The sequence below is a fragment of the Ranitomeya imitator genome, chromosome 4, assembly GCF_032444005.1.
Source record: "Ranitomeya imitator isolate aRanImi1 chromosome 4, aRanImi1.pri, whole genome shotgun sequence".
Classification (NCBI taxonomy): Eukaryota; Metazoa; Chordata; class Amphibia; order Anura; family Dendrobatidae; genus Ranitomeya; species Ranitomeya imitator.
In genome coordinates, this window is record NC_091285.1 from 433509434 (window position 1) to 433526478 (window position 17045).

Genomic DNA, 17045 nt, shown 5'->3' on the forward strand with positions numbered 1-17045 from the left:
CTGTATAATGACCCCACATGATGCTTCATACTGTATAATGACCCCACATGATGCTCCATACTGTAAAATGACCCCACATGATGCTGCATACTGTATAATGGCCCCACATAGTGCTCCATACTCTATAATGGCCACATATGATGCTGCATACAATATAATGACTCCACATGATGCTGCATACAGTATAATGGCCCCACATGATGCTCCATACTGTATAATGACCTCAGATGATGCTGCATACTGTATAATGGCCCCACATGATGCTGCATACTGTATAGTAACCCCACATGATGCTGCATACAATATAATGGCCCCACATGATGCTGCATACTATATAATGTCCCCACATGATGCTTCATACAGTATAATGGCCCCGCATGATGCTGCATATAGTATAATGGCCCCACATGATGCTTCTTACTGTATAATGGCCCCATATGATGTTGCACACTATATAATGGCATCACATAATGCCGAATACAGTATAATGACCCCACATGATGCTGCATACTGTATAATGGCCCCACATGATGCTGCAAACGGTATAATGACCCAATATACTGCTCCATACCGTATAATGGCCTCAAATTAAAAGAAAAAACTACTCACCTCTGCCCGATCCAATGCTGATCTGGTCTCTTCATATATCAGTCCTACCTGTGGGCACACGCGCCATCTCAGCAATAGCACCGCCACTCTCCTCAGCCCGCACGTCATCCCCATCCTCAGCATGTGCGCAGACTCGTGGAGCGGCACGCGGCCTGATGGGAGAGTTAGGAGAAGAGTAGAGTGACTGCAGTGTCAGTGCTAGTGATGAGGGAGACTACGAGCGGGCTGAGGAGAGTGGTGGCGGCATTAGTTTTGAGGAGATGGCACGTGTGGCTACCGGGAGGGCTCTGCGTGCCACCTCTGGCACGCATGCCATAGGTTCGCCACCACTGCACTAAGCAGTGGTAGCATATGCTGCATAGTGTCTCTGCTGGATGACAGGCTGTATAGATCATGCAACAATGCAGCCTGCCATCTAGATGTAGCAGGGCTAGACCTGTCGTGGAACAATTGGATTATTAGCTACTCAGCGAACAGGTGAGGAATATGGTCGTTTAATATTTTAATTCTCTTACAGGGGACAATGGCTTCACTGGAACGGATGAGCTTCATGTGATATTTTTATTATTTATTTATTTATAGCATGGACTCTGTACACAGGCAACAAGCAACGAGTGATGTCACATGCCAACTGCTCTCACACGTGGCACAGACCATATCAGGTGCGTCACCGGCCAATACTCCCTGTATTGAGGTTTGATGCAACGCAACTCCTGGACTTTCTTGCCAACAAAAGAAAGTTTATTCCTCTACATTGACTGCAACTTGGATGTGAAGGTATTTGGCCATTATCCCTAAATGGCATAAGCACTGCCTCAAGCATATTTATACATAGGATTTGACTATCAATACTAGTTGCCTGAAACCTATTGAATAATTCTACGTGACCATCACAGCCTATTAAAACCATAAACTACACAGGATCGTGTGCAGACCTCAGGACATTGTTTTCTATTGAAGTTGAAACAACAACCCAAGCTGTAGAAAAACCACATTAACTTTATGAGACTTTTTGAAGTATGTTTGCCAATTGTGGTAACCAACTCAGATATGAAGACAATGCATGCATGTAATGAGGTGCTTATTGGTTTTTGATCACTATTGTATACTGCATAGTGTATAACTATAAGTGCATGGTATTTCTGATTTTTTTTAATTTACTTGTCTGTGTTTGATCATCACTGTCAATACCAAACCGATTCCAGTGCTTTACTTTTTAGCTCCATATGGGTTTGTACAGTGCTAGGCTCATGACCACTTTGTTGAGGTTTGGCCCCATTATTGTGTCAGAACTTTGGATCCTTTCATTATTTGGTTTACTGGGCATACACTGGAGTTTATGCAAAGTGATTGAAAGATGAAAAGTATTTTAAGAGAATAAAACGTTTGATACAACAACCATAATACAAAATCAGGGAGTTAATACTGCCCAGTGGTCATGACAGTATCAATTAGAAAAGTTACTCGTTATCATCAATATGTATCCAACTGAATGAAAATGGAAGACTCATTACTCAACTAAAAAAAAAGAAAAAAAAAATACAAAACTTCTTATTGTGCTGAAAAATCCCACTAGAAGTGTTCCCCCTTTTACTAATGGCCACAATTAATGCTTTGGCACTATTGGCTGATTTTCAGGGAAAGGCATTGGGGAAAGATTGTAAGCCTCAACGTCTCACAAAGATCTGCTTGTTCACTGCTCTAAATCTCATCCTAATTCCACTGTGTCTCTTTTATCCGTCCACACAATGACTTATAGAGAGGCGCTGATTTCCACAACTTGGAAAATATCACTGATTGGTCAATGTGTGGAGAAAGGTCGGATTTGCATGTAAATAGCTTAGTTCTCATTGAAATTCTTCACATGTCCAAACAGGGAGAAAGCAAGAACTTTGAAGGAATCCAAACATATTTTAGACAAGTTCAATCAACTTCTCAAGGGAGAAACGTCCTTGGTGTCTAGTCCGGTGTCTTGTGGATTAAAAATAATATCAATGTGCTGATATCATTCCCTCTGAGGATCACCCTGCAAGTTTCCTTTACCTCCCAGGTAAATATTGCATTTTGGGTCAAGCATTGCAGTATAGGAATGAAACATTTCAGATGTTCTCTGTAGAAAAAACATGGAAGAAGAATTTCTAAAAAAAAATGATGCAATGCACATTATTCTATATTTAAATAATGACTAATTTATATTAAACAACTATTGTACTTTGGCTTACTTTTCATAGGAGTTTCTTCATTGGTATTTGACTTTTACAATTCATATACATTTAGTGATATTACCTGAGCTGTTTTGATTTAGCACTCTTCTTAGGACTCTTTATTAGACTAGGATCAGTGATTTGCTGTATGCAAATATACAGTTATATGAAAAACTTTGGGCACCCCTATTAATCTTAAGCTTAATGTTTTATAAAAATTGGTTTTTTTTTGCAACAGCTATTTCAGTTTCATATATCTAATAACTGTTGGACACAGTAATGTTTCTGCCTTGAAATGAGGTTTATCATACTAACAGAAAATGTGCAATCTGCATTCAAACAAAATTTGACAGGTGCATAAGTATGGGCACCCTTATAATTTTCTTGTTTTAAATACTCCTACCTACGTTTTACTGACTTACTAGAGCACTTTTTTTTTTGTTTTCTAACCTCATTGAGCTTTAAACTTCATAGCCAGGTGTATGCAATCAGGAGAAAAGCTACTTAAAGTGGCCACTTGCAAGTTGTTCTCCTGTTTGAATCTCCTCTGAAGAGTGGCATCATGGGCTCCTCAAAACAACTGTCTAATGATCTGAAAACAAAGATTATTCAACATAGTTGTTCAGGGGAACGATACAAAAAGCTGTCTCAGAGATTTAACCTGTCAATTTCCACTGTGAGGAACACAGTAAGGAAATGGAAGAACACAGGTACAGTTCTTGCTAAGGCCAGAAGTGGCAGGCCAAGAAAAACATCAGAAAGGCAGAGAAGAAGAATGGTGAGACCAGTCAAGGACAATCTTCAGACCACCTCCAGAGAGCTGCAGCATCAACTTGCTGCAGATGGTGTCACTGTGCATCGGTCAACTATACAACGCACTTTGCACAAGGAGAAGCTTTATGGGAGAGTGATGCGAAAGAAGCCGTTTCTGCAAGCACGCCACAAACAGAGTCAGCTGAGGTATGCAAAAGCACATTTGGAGAAGCCAATTTCTTTTTGGAAGAAGGTCCTGTGGACTGATGAAACCAAGATTGAGTTGTTTGGTCATACAAAAAGGCGTTATGCATGGTGGCCAAAAAACACAGCATTCCAAGAAAAACACTTGCTACCAACAGTAAAATTTGGTGGAATTTCCATCATGCTTTGGGGCTGTGTGGCCAATGCCAGCATCGGGAATCTTGTTAAAGTTGAGGGACGCATGGATTCCTCTCAGTATCAGCAGATTCTTGACAATAATGTTCATGAATCAGTGACAAAGTTGAAGTTACGCAGGGGATGGATCTTTCAGCAAGACAATGATCCAAAACACTGCTCCAAATCTACTCAGGCATTCATGCAGAGGAACAATTACACTGTTCTGGAATGGCCACCCTAGTCCCCAGACCTGAATATCATTGAACATCTGTGGGATCATTTGAAGAGGGCTGTCCATGCTCGGCGACCATCAAACTTAACTGAACTGGAATTGTTTTGTAAAGAGGAATGGTCAAAAATACCTTCATCCAGGATCCAGGAACTCATTAAAAGCTACAGGAATTGACTAGAGGCTGTTATTTTTGCAAAAGGAGGATCTACTAAATACTAATGTCACTTTTCTAGTGGGGTGTTCATACTTATGCACCTGTCAAATTTTGTTTGAATGCAGATTGCACATTTCTGTTAGTACAATAAACCTTATTTCAAGGCAGAAACATTACTATGTCCAACAGTTATTAGATATATGAAACTGAAATAGCTGTTGCAAAAAAACAATTTTTATAAAACATTAAGCTTAAGATTAATTGGGGTTCCCCAAACTTTTTCATATAACTGTATACCCTGCATTATTTACATGTGTTATTATATATTTTTGTGTGACTAAGCCAGCTCTCATATACGCTATTCTCTACTCATATATACAAATATTCCATTTGAGTCTATCTTATGTTAGCTTACATTGTTTTTTTTCTTTATGTTTTCCTTGGTCTGATGAAGGTCCTATTAGACCGAAAAGTAGCGTAATATTTGGATTGCTATCTCAATAAACAAAGATATAGAAAATCTGTTGTCCGAGTTAAGCTGAAGGATGTTCTGGTAGTATCGGTCCTTCTAAAGATCGAATGACATGCGATGGAATAGTAATGCAGTGCTCGCCATATAGTATGTGTCTAATGAAAGAATAATAAAGTAGTATATGGCATGCAGAATCTGTATAATGTAGTGGATTGTAGTGTACTACCTGCCATATAACAAGTATCTCATGTAGTGGGATAGTGATATAACGTATAGAATGTGTAAAATGTAAGAGGACAGTAATGTATTGTCTGCCATATAATATGTGTATAATGTATAGGCATAGTAATGTAGCAGCTACCCCATAATATGTGTATAATGTGCATAAATGAATGGCCTACATTGAACTTAAAACAAGAGGTCATATACTGTTTTTACAGAGTCCTTGTGCTTTATGTGTACTCACATGTAATAGGAATGGGATAGTGATGTACCGCCTGTCATTGAGTAAGTCTATTATGTAATGGATTTGTACTGTGGTACATACCATGTAGTGATGTAATTGGATAGTAATGTAGTTGTAATATAGCACATGCCATGTAGTATGTGCATAATGTGATGGGATAACACATACCATGTAGTGATGGGATAGTAATACCATGTATTGTCATGGGATAATAATATATCTGCCATATAGTATAGAAAAAGGAAAAAGTAGCACCGGTTATATAGCAGACAAGAGCAAATGGGGGTACAAAGCTTCCCAGGCAAAAGCCTAACCTGAATAATAGAATCAAAATATGGAAGTAGCACTGCAGAACTCCAAAAATAGTGTAAATTATAGGACTGTAATGGCACATGCCATGTAGTAAGCAAACAATGTCTGTAAGTGTATAATGTGATGGGATAATAATGTACCACCTGCTATTAAATGATAAAAAAAGAAATAAAATTGTATTTATATATAAATATATAAAGAGATGTAAAGTAGCACATGCCATGTGTTAAGTACATAATGTAATGGGATAGCTATATATGACCTACGGTACCATAGAGTATGTATATAATATATTAACGTTGCAAAATAGCATGTGCCATATATTAAGTGTACAATGTGGTGGCAGGACATCACATGCATGTGGGAACCCCTGCAAGATTAAACCTTATGAGTCCGGGTAAGCATACTGTCTAGCGAGAAGGGGACCTTGGGACAAGGTAGTGCCCTGCTGTGGGTACTGAAACAGGGAGCAACGTCTCTACGAGCAGTCCCTGTGAATGAAGCAAGGGCACAGGGTATCGGGGTCATATCAACACACCAAGACCCAATTGACTCTACACCTAGTAAAATGCAGGCATTTCAAACTTTCACCCTTTCCTTTGCTGTACCTGCTGCAGGGAACAAAATGCTAACTGTAACTCTGGGAAATGAGCTGGTATATTGTATGAGGGGCGATGAAGAATGCATAACCTGTTACTCCCTGTTCCCCTGTTTGGCCAGGCATAAAAAGGATATTGTAAGAACTGGTCTGGCTTCCTGATTGAAAGGGTTAGAGAGAGCACTGCATCAAGTATATCAGAATGGACTGATATCCGATTCAGGAATAAAGTCGCACATTCATACCCACGACACTCAATCTTCGGTAACTGGCCCTTGTGAGGAAAGGGTGGCCCACTCACGTGACTACTGTCAGGGCCAGCTTACAAGCACACACTGCAAACATGTTTTATCAAGCAGAAGACTTCTATCCATTTAGCCAAACAAGCCTTTCCAAGAGAAAATTAACCATATCCATCAGGACATTTTCACACAAGCCTCTCACATCTTGAATCCCCTTCCCTCCCTCACCTCAAGTTCATGTTCTACCTTGGTAAAGGTCACAGAAGAAGGAGTTGTCAGGCTCCTCACATCTTCTTGACCAGCAACCTGCACCAATGACCCTATACTCTCACATCTCCTTCAGTCTATTTCAACAGTTGTCACTGCCCACATAACTAAAATAGTTAACATCTCTATTTCTTCCATAACCTTTCCCTTCATTCAATCATGCAGTCATATTTGGTCCCACAGATTGAAAAAGGTTAATAGTAGGAGTATATACAATGTGTGCAGAGTGCAAGTTGTATTTTGATCACATGATCCTTTTATACATGTTGTCCTACTCCAAGCTGTTCAGGCTTGAGAGCCAGCTACCAATTAAGTAAATCAGGTGATGTGCATCTCTGTAATGAGGAGGGGTGTTGTCTAATGACATCAAAATCCTATATAAGGTGTGCTTAATTATTAGGCAACTTCCTTTCCTTTGGCAAAATGGGTCAGAAGAGAGATTTGATGGGCTCTGAAAATTCCAAAATTGTGAGATGTCTTCAGGGGCGGACTGGCCCAGGTGGAAAAGGGGCATTTGCCCCCTGGGCCGGTCACTAAGCAGCTGATTAAGGCCGCCAGGGGGCCGCCTTGTTTTAGCTGTGCAGGCAGCATCACAGTGGAGGAGACACAGACGCAGGCACAGCTCCCTGTGTGCGGCCGTCTGCTCTGCTGGAGTGGGGGAGCGCGGCTGTATATCTTCTTCAGGCCGGAGAGGAGCTTGTGGGCGGCTCAGACAGGAGACCTGATGGTGAGTGCTGTAGAGCTTCTGTGTGGTGAGCAGGGGATGCTGATAAGTCCAGGGCGGCTTCTGTATAGAGTCAGCGGCCGCTCTGCTGATCACTGAGATTTATTGCAGGAGAGTGAACTTTCAGGGTCGCCCTGTCAGTGACAGGTTATCAGCTCCAGGGTCACCAGATCTGGAGGAAAGTTCAATCTCCTGCAATAAATCTCCATCCCTGTACCTCAGAGTGACCAGAGACACAATACTGAATCCTGCCCTGGACTGATCCAGCCGGAGCCTGGTACAAAGAATAATACAGAGATCAGTGGTTATACCCTGTACACACTATCCTAGATCTGTATTATACATACAAAAATGCATATACTGTATAAGGCTAAGTTCACATTAGCGTTTGAGTCCCCTGCGTGGTGCTGCGGACTTCTTTCCTTAAGTTCCACCTACTCTGCATGCGTCCTGCGTACCTATCTTTAACATTGTGTACGCAGGGACATGCATTGTATGTGGATGCATCCGCGTGCATCATTTTGACGTCCCCTTAGAACACAAGAAAATGCAACATGTTGCATTTGGCAGGCACATCAAAACGTCGCACCGCATACAACACATGTCCCTGCGTACACAATGTTAAAGATAGGTAGACAGGACGCATGTGGAAGTAGGCAGAGCTTAAGGAAACAAGTCCACAGCACCACGCTGGGGACTCAAACACTAATGTGAACCCGGCCTAACAGTATATCAAATGCCACTTATATGTTATGTTGTATGTGTTAGGGCCTGTGCACACGCTGCAGATTGTCGCAGATTTTTCTGCACAGATTTGTCACAAAACCTAAAGGGATTCCTAATGCCATCAAGTGACTGAGAATCCTGATGTCTCGTGCAAACATTCCTTATGTTTTTTCCTTGCAGATTTGGTAGAGATGTAAATCTTCAGCATATCACTTTTATCAGTGCTTTTGCTGCAGATTTCACGCAGACTAAAGGTACCTTCACACTGAGCAACTTTAGAATGATAACGATAGCGATCCGTGACGTTGCAGCGTCCTGGATAGCGATCTCGTTGTGTTTGACACGCAGCAGCGATCAGGATCCTGCTGTGACATCGCTGGTCGGAGCTAGAAGTCCAGAACTTTATTTTGTCGCTGATCACCCGCTGACATCGCTGAATCGACATGTGTGACGCCGATCCAGCGATGTGTTCACTTGTAACCAGGGTAAATATCGGATTACTAAGCGCAGGGCCGCACTTAGTAACCCGATATTTACCCTGGTTACTATTGTATATGTAAAAAAAACCCCACTACATACTTACATTCCGGTGTCTGTCGCGTCCCCCGGCGTTAGCTTCCCTGCACTGTGTCAGCGCCGGCCGGCCGTAAAGCAGAGCACAGCGGTGACGTCACCGCTCTGCTTTACGGCCGGCGCTTACACAGTGCAGGGAAGGTGACGCCGGGGGACAGACAGATACCGGAATGTAAGTATGTAGTGTTTTTTTTTACATTTACAATGGTAACCAGGGTAAACATCGGGTTACTAAGCGCAGGGCCGATATTTACCCTGGTTACAAGTGAGCACATCGCTGGATCGGCATCACACACAGGGTGGCGCAGGGCCGCGCTTAGTAACCCAATATTTACCCTGGTTACCATTGTAAATGTAAAAAGCTCTCCAGCGACCACACAACGACTAAACAGCGACGCTGCAGCGATTGGCATCGTTGTCTATATCGCTGCAGCGTCGCTTAATGTGACGGTACCTTAAGGCCGGAGTCACACTACAGTGAGATACGGCCGAGTCTCGCAGGTTAAAACCAAGCTCTGGCACCGACACTCCAGAGCGTGCGGCTCCATGTATTGCTGTGCGGCCGCATGCTCCGCTCTGGAGTGTCGGTGCCAGAGCTTGGTTTTAACCTGCGAGACTCGGCCATAGCGCACTGTGTGTGATCCCGGCCTAATAAGTGGGGACAAATCTGCAATAAAATTGCATGTAAAAAACACCTCAAAAACTACTATATGCAGCCTTTTTCCTGCAAAGAAAGACAGAAATGGGGCAGAAATATCTGTGGACATACCCTTGGGGAATGTGCACAAAGTAAAATTTCAGCCTTTCTTTGCAGGAAACACGCAGCTACAAAACCAGTATTTTTTATCCCTGCGCTTTTAACTGATTGTGAAATCAATGGTGAAAAACGCAGGGAAGAATGCACAGAGAATTGACATGCTGCAGATTATTCTCTGCACCAAATCTGAAAGGGTAAGTTCACACTATGCGGTTTTTCTGCAGCAAAACCTGATCTCTTGGCAGGAAAGAAGCTGCAGAAAAACGTTTGTTTTTCCTGCGTTTTTTGCTGCGTTTTTAATGAGGTTTTTGCTGCGGTTTTGGCATCCTAGATTTGTCTCTTGTGCATGCTGATAAAGCTAAGTGTTGAAAAAAAAAGTCCTATTCTATAGAATCAGGGTTTTGGCACAAAAACGCAGCAAAACCTGATACCTGAGTTTTTGGTGTGTTTTGTCAGCATTTTTTCACCACCCATTCATTTCAGTGGGTAAACAAATGGTGAAAGTGACATGCTCCATTGTGCAAAAAAACATGCAAAGCACAAAATCCTGATGACAAAAAAACAGTGTGCATGAGATTTCTGAAATCTCATAGACTTTGCTGGTTCTGTAAAATGCAGCTGAAAATTTGCATAAGAAAAGCATCAACAATAACATACATTGCAAAAACGCCCTGTGTGAACTAAGTCAAGAAATACTCAACATCTGCAGGACACTTCACGTTTCTCATTCACTTTGCTGGCATCAGGTTTTGTTAACAAATCTGCGCAGAAAAAAAACATGGCAAATATGCGCAAGTGTGAACATGGCCTTATACTTTGCGTACAGACATGAGATGCTATACAGTATACACACTGTCATGTATACGTATCTACATACATACACATGTGTATACCGTACAACATCTGATGTTTGTATGACAATGTTTCATATGCAAGTAATATATTATCCTGTATGTGTAAGGGCATGTTTCCACGTGGCATAATACATCAGGATTTGCTGCGGATTGGACACTGTGTATATCCGCAGCGTCCAGATATTACAGCATAGTGGAGGAGATTTTATGAAATTCCATCTCCACTATGCGTGCAGGGACGCATCTGGCGGCCCTGCATTTATGCACATGCAGCGCGTCTTTCTAGATCGCAGCATGTCTATCTTGCGGAGAAGACGCTCCGTCTCCGCAAGATAAATAACCCACTCTATGTACAGGATGCGGTGATTCCGCATGCGCATGTGCTCAATGAACACAGGCGGAATCACCACGCGTACAAAGGGGGGCAGCACTTTGGGCGGAGCGGGGTATCCGCTGCATCCAAAGAGCTACGTTTCCTGACCATGGAAACATACCCTTATACTATGTGTACAGATATCAGATGTTATATAGTAGATAATATTGTATGTGATGGTCAAACACCTGATGTCTGTACTCGTAGTATTATATACAGTATACCAGTCACATACTATCCTGTATATGACATCTGATGTTTGTAGACATATCACCCACCAGTCACATATCCTGTATACTATATGTAATATACTACGTGCACAGACATCTGATGGTATATACTGGATATGTGACTGGTGTAATATCTGATGTCTGTAGTCATTGCGTAATATACACCACTTACATATTATCCTATATACATAGTGGGTATGGAAAGTATTCAGACCCCTTTAAATTTTTCACTTTTTGTTTTATTGCAGCAATTTGGTAAATTCAAAAATCTTCATTTTTTTCTCATTAATGTGCACTCTGCACCCCATCTTGACTGAAAAAAAACAGGAAGGTAGAAATTTTTGCTAATTTAATAAAACAGAAATACTGAAATATCACATGGTCATAAGTCTTCAGACCCTTTGCTCAGACACTCATATTTAAGTCACATGCTGTCCATTTCCTAGTGATCCTCCTTGAGATGGTTCTACTCCTTCATTGGAGTCCAGCTGTGTTTAATTAAACTGATAGGACTTGATTTGGAAAGGCGCACACCTGTCTGTATAAGACCTCACAGCTCACAGTGCATGTCAGACCAAATGAGAATCATGAGGCCAAAGGAACTGGCTAAGGAGCTCAGAGACAGAATTGTGGTAAGGCACAGATCTGGCCAAGGTTACAGCAGAATTTCTGCAGTTCTCAAGGTTCCTTATAGAACAGACGCTTATAAATGGAAGAAGTTTGGGACCTCCGGAAGTCTTCCTAGACCTGGCCGTCCAGCCAAACTGAGCAATCGTGGGAGAAGAGCCTTGGTGAGAGAGGTAAAGAAGAACCCCAAGATCACTGTGGCTGAGCTCCAGAGATGCAGTAGGGAGATGGAGTCAACTATCACTGCAGCCCTCCACCAGTCGGGCCTTTATGGCAGAGTGGCCCGACAGAAGCCTCTCCTCAGTGCAAGACATAGGAAAGCCCCAATAGTTTACTAAAAAAACACATGAAGGACTCCCAGATTATGAGAAGTAAGATTCTCTGGTCTGATGAGATGAAGGTAGACCTTTTTGGTGATAATTCTAAGCGGTATGTGTGGAGAAAACCAGGCACTGCTCATCACCTGCCCAATACAATGCCAACAGCGAAATATGGTGGTGGCAGCATCATGCTATGGGGTGTTCTTCAGGTGCAAGGACAGGATGACTGGTTGGCATTGAAGGAAACATGAATGCGGCCAAGTGCAGAGATATCTTGGATAAAAACCTCTTCCAGAGTGCTGTGGGCCTCAGACTTGGCCAAAGGTTCACCTTCCAAAAAAACAATGACCCTAAGCACAAAGCAAAAATAACAAAGGAGCGACTTAAGAAAAACTGTGACCATTCTTGACTGGCCCAGCCAGAGCCCTGACCTAAACCCAATGGTCATCTTTGGAGAGACCTGAAAATGGCGTCCACCAACGTTCACCATCCAACCTGACGGAACTGGAGAGGATCTGCAAGGAAGAATGGCAGAGGATCCCCAAATTCAGGTGTGAAAAACTTGTTGCATCATTCCCAAGAAGGCTCAATACTGAGCAAAGGGTCTGAATACTTATGACCATGTGATATTTCAGTTTTTCCTTTTCAGTCAAGATGGGGTGCAGAGTGTACATTAATGTGAAAAAAATAAACTTTTTTGAATTTACCAAATGGCTGTAATGAAACAAAGAGTGAAAAATGTAAAGGGGTCTGAATACTTTCCGTACCCACTGTATACAGAGCTGGTTGGGAACCCAGAGGACATTATTTGTTATAAATAGGGAAATTAATAGTTTTCATAGGGGCACCTGAATCAGAAAAAAACGTCATCTGTAAGTTACTATATATGACTGTACTGTAATCACATGTATGTGCAGGGCTGGGATCTACCAATATACGGTTACTATAAGGTGGTATTATTGCTCTTTAGTAGCATTTTTGTTTTCTTTTTTTTATTTAGTAACAGCTTAATGTGTTTCAGTCATTATGTAGTAGAAGGTGTATAGTGGTGTCATTGGTATTTATATAAAGTGTTTTGTTATGTAGAGGTAATGGTAATATGATAATATTATGTATTCGCTGTGTAGTGGTTATGGTAGTTGACATTGTGTAGCCGTATTATTTGTCATTTTATAGCCGTAATTTTATAATATTGGTCATTGCATTGTGTGTTTTTGGTTAGCAACAGTATATACTGTAATTATACACGTATAGATGCTATTTTAAATAGCTAGAGGGGGGTCGTATGGGGAGACATGCACTTTGGGGCTTGGGCCCCTGATCTTTTATGACCCTAGCAACACCCCTGCCATACTGTGTGTTTTACATGTCCGTGTTTCTGGAGTTGTATGTATGTTTGTAAATCAGCTCAGTTATAGTACCATATGTAAGCAGTAAGCTTGGTTCTGGCACTGTATCAATGTAGTAATCTAGATTCTGGTACCATATGTATGCGGTAAGCTTGGTTCTGTTCCCATATCTACGTAGGAGTCTTGGTTTTATTGCTCTATCTATGTAGTAGACTTAGTTAGCGAAAGCTTGGCTCTGCTCCCTTATCTCTGTAGTAAGCTCCGTTCTTTTCCCATAGCTTTGTAGCAAGCTTGATTCTGCTCACATATCTTTTTTGTAAGCTCATTTCAGTTCAGGTATGTATGTAGTAATCTTGGTTCCATTCTCGTGTCTATGCAGTCAGCTTTCTTCTGTTGCAGTATCTATGTAGGTAGTAAGCTTGCTTGTGTTCCCATATCTATTCAGCAAGCTCCGTTCTGTTCCCATATCTATATACCTTCCCATTTTTTAAAGCATGTTATTTCTGCTGCTTTAATGCAGGGACCAGAGATAAGGAGGGCAGGGGTGGTCCACCGCAACTGGTGGGCCACTGCCTTGTGATTGCCCCCCAGGCTGAAAAGTGCCAGCCAGCCCCTGGATGTCTTGCAGAGGGATGCAGCAGTCTTGAAATTGCCAAACTTTTGAAGCGTGATCACCGAACTATCAAGCGTTTCATGGCAAATAGCCAACAGGGTCGCAATAAGCATGCTGGACAAAATAGGCGCAAAATAACTGCCCATGAATTGAGGAAAATCAAGCGTGAAGCTGCCAAGATGCCATTTGCCACCAGTTTTGCCATATTTCAGAGCTGCAATGTTACTGGAGTAACAGAAAGCAGAAGGTGTGAGATACTCAGGGACATGGCTAAGGTAAGGAAGGCTGAAAAACAACCACCTTTGAACAAGAAACATAAGATAAAACGTCAAGACTGGGCCAAGAAATATCTTAAAACTGACTTTTCAAAGGTTTTATGGACTGATGAAATGAGAGTGACTCTTGATGGGCCAGAGGCTGAATCAGTAAAGGGCAGAGAGCTCCACTCCGACTCAGACGCCAGCAAGGTGGAGGTGGGGTACTGGTATGGGCTGGTATCATCAAAGATGAACTTGTTGGACCTTTTCGGGTTGAGGATGGAGTGAAGCTCATCTCCCAGACCTACTGCCAGTTTCTGGAAGACAACTTCTTCAAGCAGTGGTACAGGAAGAAGTCGGTATTGTTCAAGAAAAACATGATTTTCATGCAGGACAATACTCCATCACATGCCTCCAACTACTAAACAGCGTGGCTGGCCAGTAAAGGTCTGAAAGAAGAAAAAATAATGACATGGCCCCCTTGTTCACCTGATCTGAACCCCATAGAGAAGCTGTGGTCCCTCATAAAATGTGAGATCTAGAGGGAGAGAAAACAGTTCACCTCTCTGAACAGTGTCTGGAGGCAGTGGTGGCTGCTGCACGCAATGTTGATCTTAAACAGATCAAGCAACTGATAGAATCTATGGATGGAAGGCTGTTGAGTGTCATCATAAAGAAAGCTGGCTGTATTCGTCACTGATTTTTTGGGGTTTTGTTTTTGCATTTCAGAAATGTTTATTTCTAAATTTTGTGCAGTTATATTGGTTTACCTGGGGAAAATAAACAAGTGAGATGGGAATATATTTGTTTTTTATTAAGTATAAACAAGGAAAACAAAACAGGCAAAAATATACACACCCTCTAATCATGATATCATAAAAAGTATAAGTGAGAAATAACTAACGCCTGTAAATGGAGTTGTGCAAGACACACCAAATGCTAAAAAGCAAAGAGACACTGAAAAAATGGTGCAATAAAGTCCGAGATATAATATTAAATATCTTTATTAAATATACGTATAACAATACAAGGTATCAAAATAGTAAAGAGTTAAAAACTGCAAACACAATGCATGAAACGCATGGAGTCAGACTCCGTAACCCACACTTAGTAACTGAGTACAGCATACTGGGAAATTTAGACCACAATATTGCCCTTGCATACTCCATCATAGTGCCAGTACATAGTATCAAAGCAGGAGTATACAGGTAAAAGTAACAGGATAATATATATTACAGTATCAGGAGATAGTAGCCCAGATAAATACCATATCAGCAGATGATGTGGGGAACGTGTCCACTCCAAACCCACTGGGTTTAATAAAGATATTTAATATTATATCTCGGACTTTATTGCACCATTTTTTCAGTGTTTCTTTGTTTTTTATTAAGTTGCCTAATAATTCTGCACAGTAATAGTTACCTGCACAAACAGATATCCTCCTAAGATAGCCAAATCTAAAAAAACCCCACTCCAACTTCCAAAAATATTAAGCTTTGATATTTATGAGTCTTTTGGGCTGATTGAGAACATAGTTGTTGATCAATAATAAAAATAATCCTCTAAAATACAACTTGCCTAATAATTCTGCACTCAGTGCACACACGTGGTCAAAATTGTTGGTACCCCTAGTTAAATGACAGAAAAAACCACAATGGTCACAGAAATAACTTGAATTTGACAAAAGTAATAATAAATAAAAGACCTTTGAAAATGAACAAATGAAAGTCAGACATTGCTTTTCAACCATGCTTCCACAGAATTAAAAAAAAAATAAATCTCATGAAATAGGCCTGGACAGAAATGATGGTACCCCTGGAAATACTGTGACAAAAGGGACATGTTATATCATGATGTGTCCCCTAACTATCATCACAGGTGTCTACAATATTGGAATCAGTGAGTGGGCCTGTATATAGGGCTACAGATACTCACTGTGCTGTTTGGCGACATGGTGTGTATCACACTGAACATGGACCAGAGGAAGCAAAGGAAGGAGTTGTCTCAGGAGATTAGAAAGAAAATTATAGGCAAACATGTTAAAAGGTAAAAGTTATAAAACCATTTCCAAGCAGCTAGATGTTTCTGTGACTACAGTTGCACATATTATTTATTTATCTGGACGTGGCTGCTATTCAGAAGTGTAAAATCCATGGGACTGTAGACAACCTCTCTGGACGTGGCTGAAGGAAAATTGATGAGAAATCAAAGAGATGAATAACACAAAGGGTAGCAAAATAGCCCAGAAAAACTTCTAAACAGATTATAGGTGAATTTCAAGCTCAAGGAACATCAGTGTCAGATCGCACCATCTGTCTTTGTGTAAGCCAAAGTGAACTTCATAGGTGACGACCAAGGAGGACACCATTGTTGAAAAAAATCATAAAAAAGTCAGACTGGAATTTGCCAAACTACATGTTGACTAGCCACAAAGCTTATGGGAGAATATCCTATGGACAGATGAGACAAAAATGGAACTTTTCGGCAAGGCACATCAGCTCTATGTTCACAGAAGGAAAAATGAAGCATATCAAGAAAAGAACACTGTCCCTACTGTGAAACATAGAGGAGGCTCTGCTATGTTCCGGGGCTGCTTTGCTGCATCTGGCACAGGGTGTCTAGAATCTGTGTAGGGTACACTGAAATCTCAAGACTATAAAGGGATTTTAGAGAGAAATGTGCTGCCCATTATGAGAAAGCTTGGTCTCAGTCGCAGATCATGGGTCTTACAACAGGATAATTATCCAAAACACACAGCTAAAAACACCCATGAATAGCTAAGAGGAAAATCTTGGACTATTCTGAGGTGGCCTTCTATGAGCCCTGACCTAAATCCTATTGAGCATCCTTGGAAAGAGCTGAAACATGCCGTCTGGAAAACGCAATCTTCAAGCATGAATTAATCTCACTAGTTCCAAAGCCGGATATTATTTTAGTGAATGGGCACTTCTA

At 41.3% G+C, this 17045-nt stretch overlaps 1 protein-coding gene across 1 annotated transcript in view; it reads left to right on the forward strand.

The window, feature by feature from the left end:
• Nucleotides 1–2485: 2485 nt before the first annotated feature.
• ACSBG1 (acyl-CoA synthetase bubblegum family member 1) overlaps nt 2486–17045 on the forward strand; it is a 95560-nt gene continuing 81000 nt past the window's right edge. The window contains exon 1 of the mRNA XM_069765564.1: nt 2486–2659. The gene's annotated coding sequence lies outside the window, so the exon portion shown is untranslated. The remainder of the gene's footprint in view (nt 2660–17045) is intronic.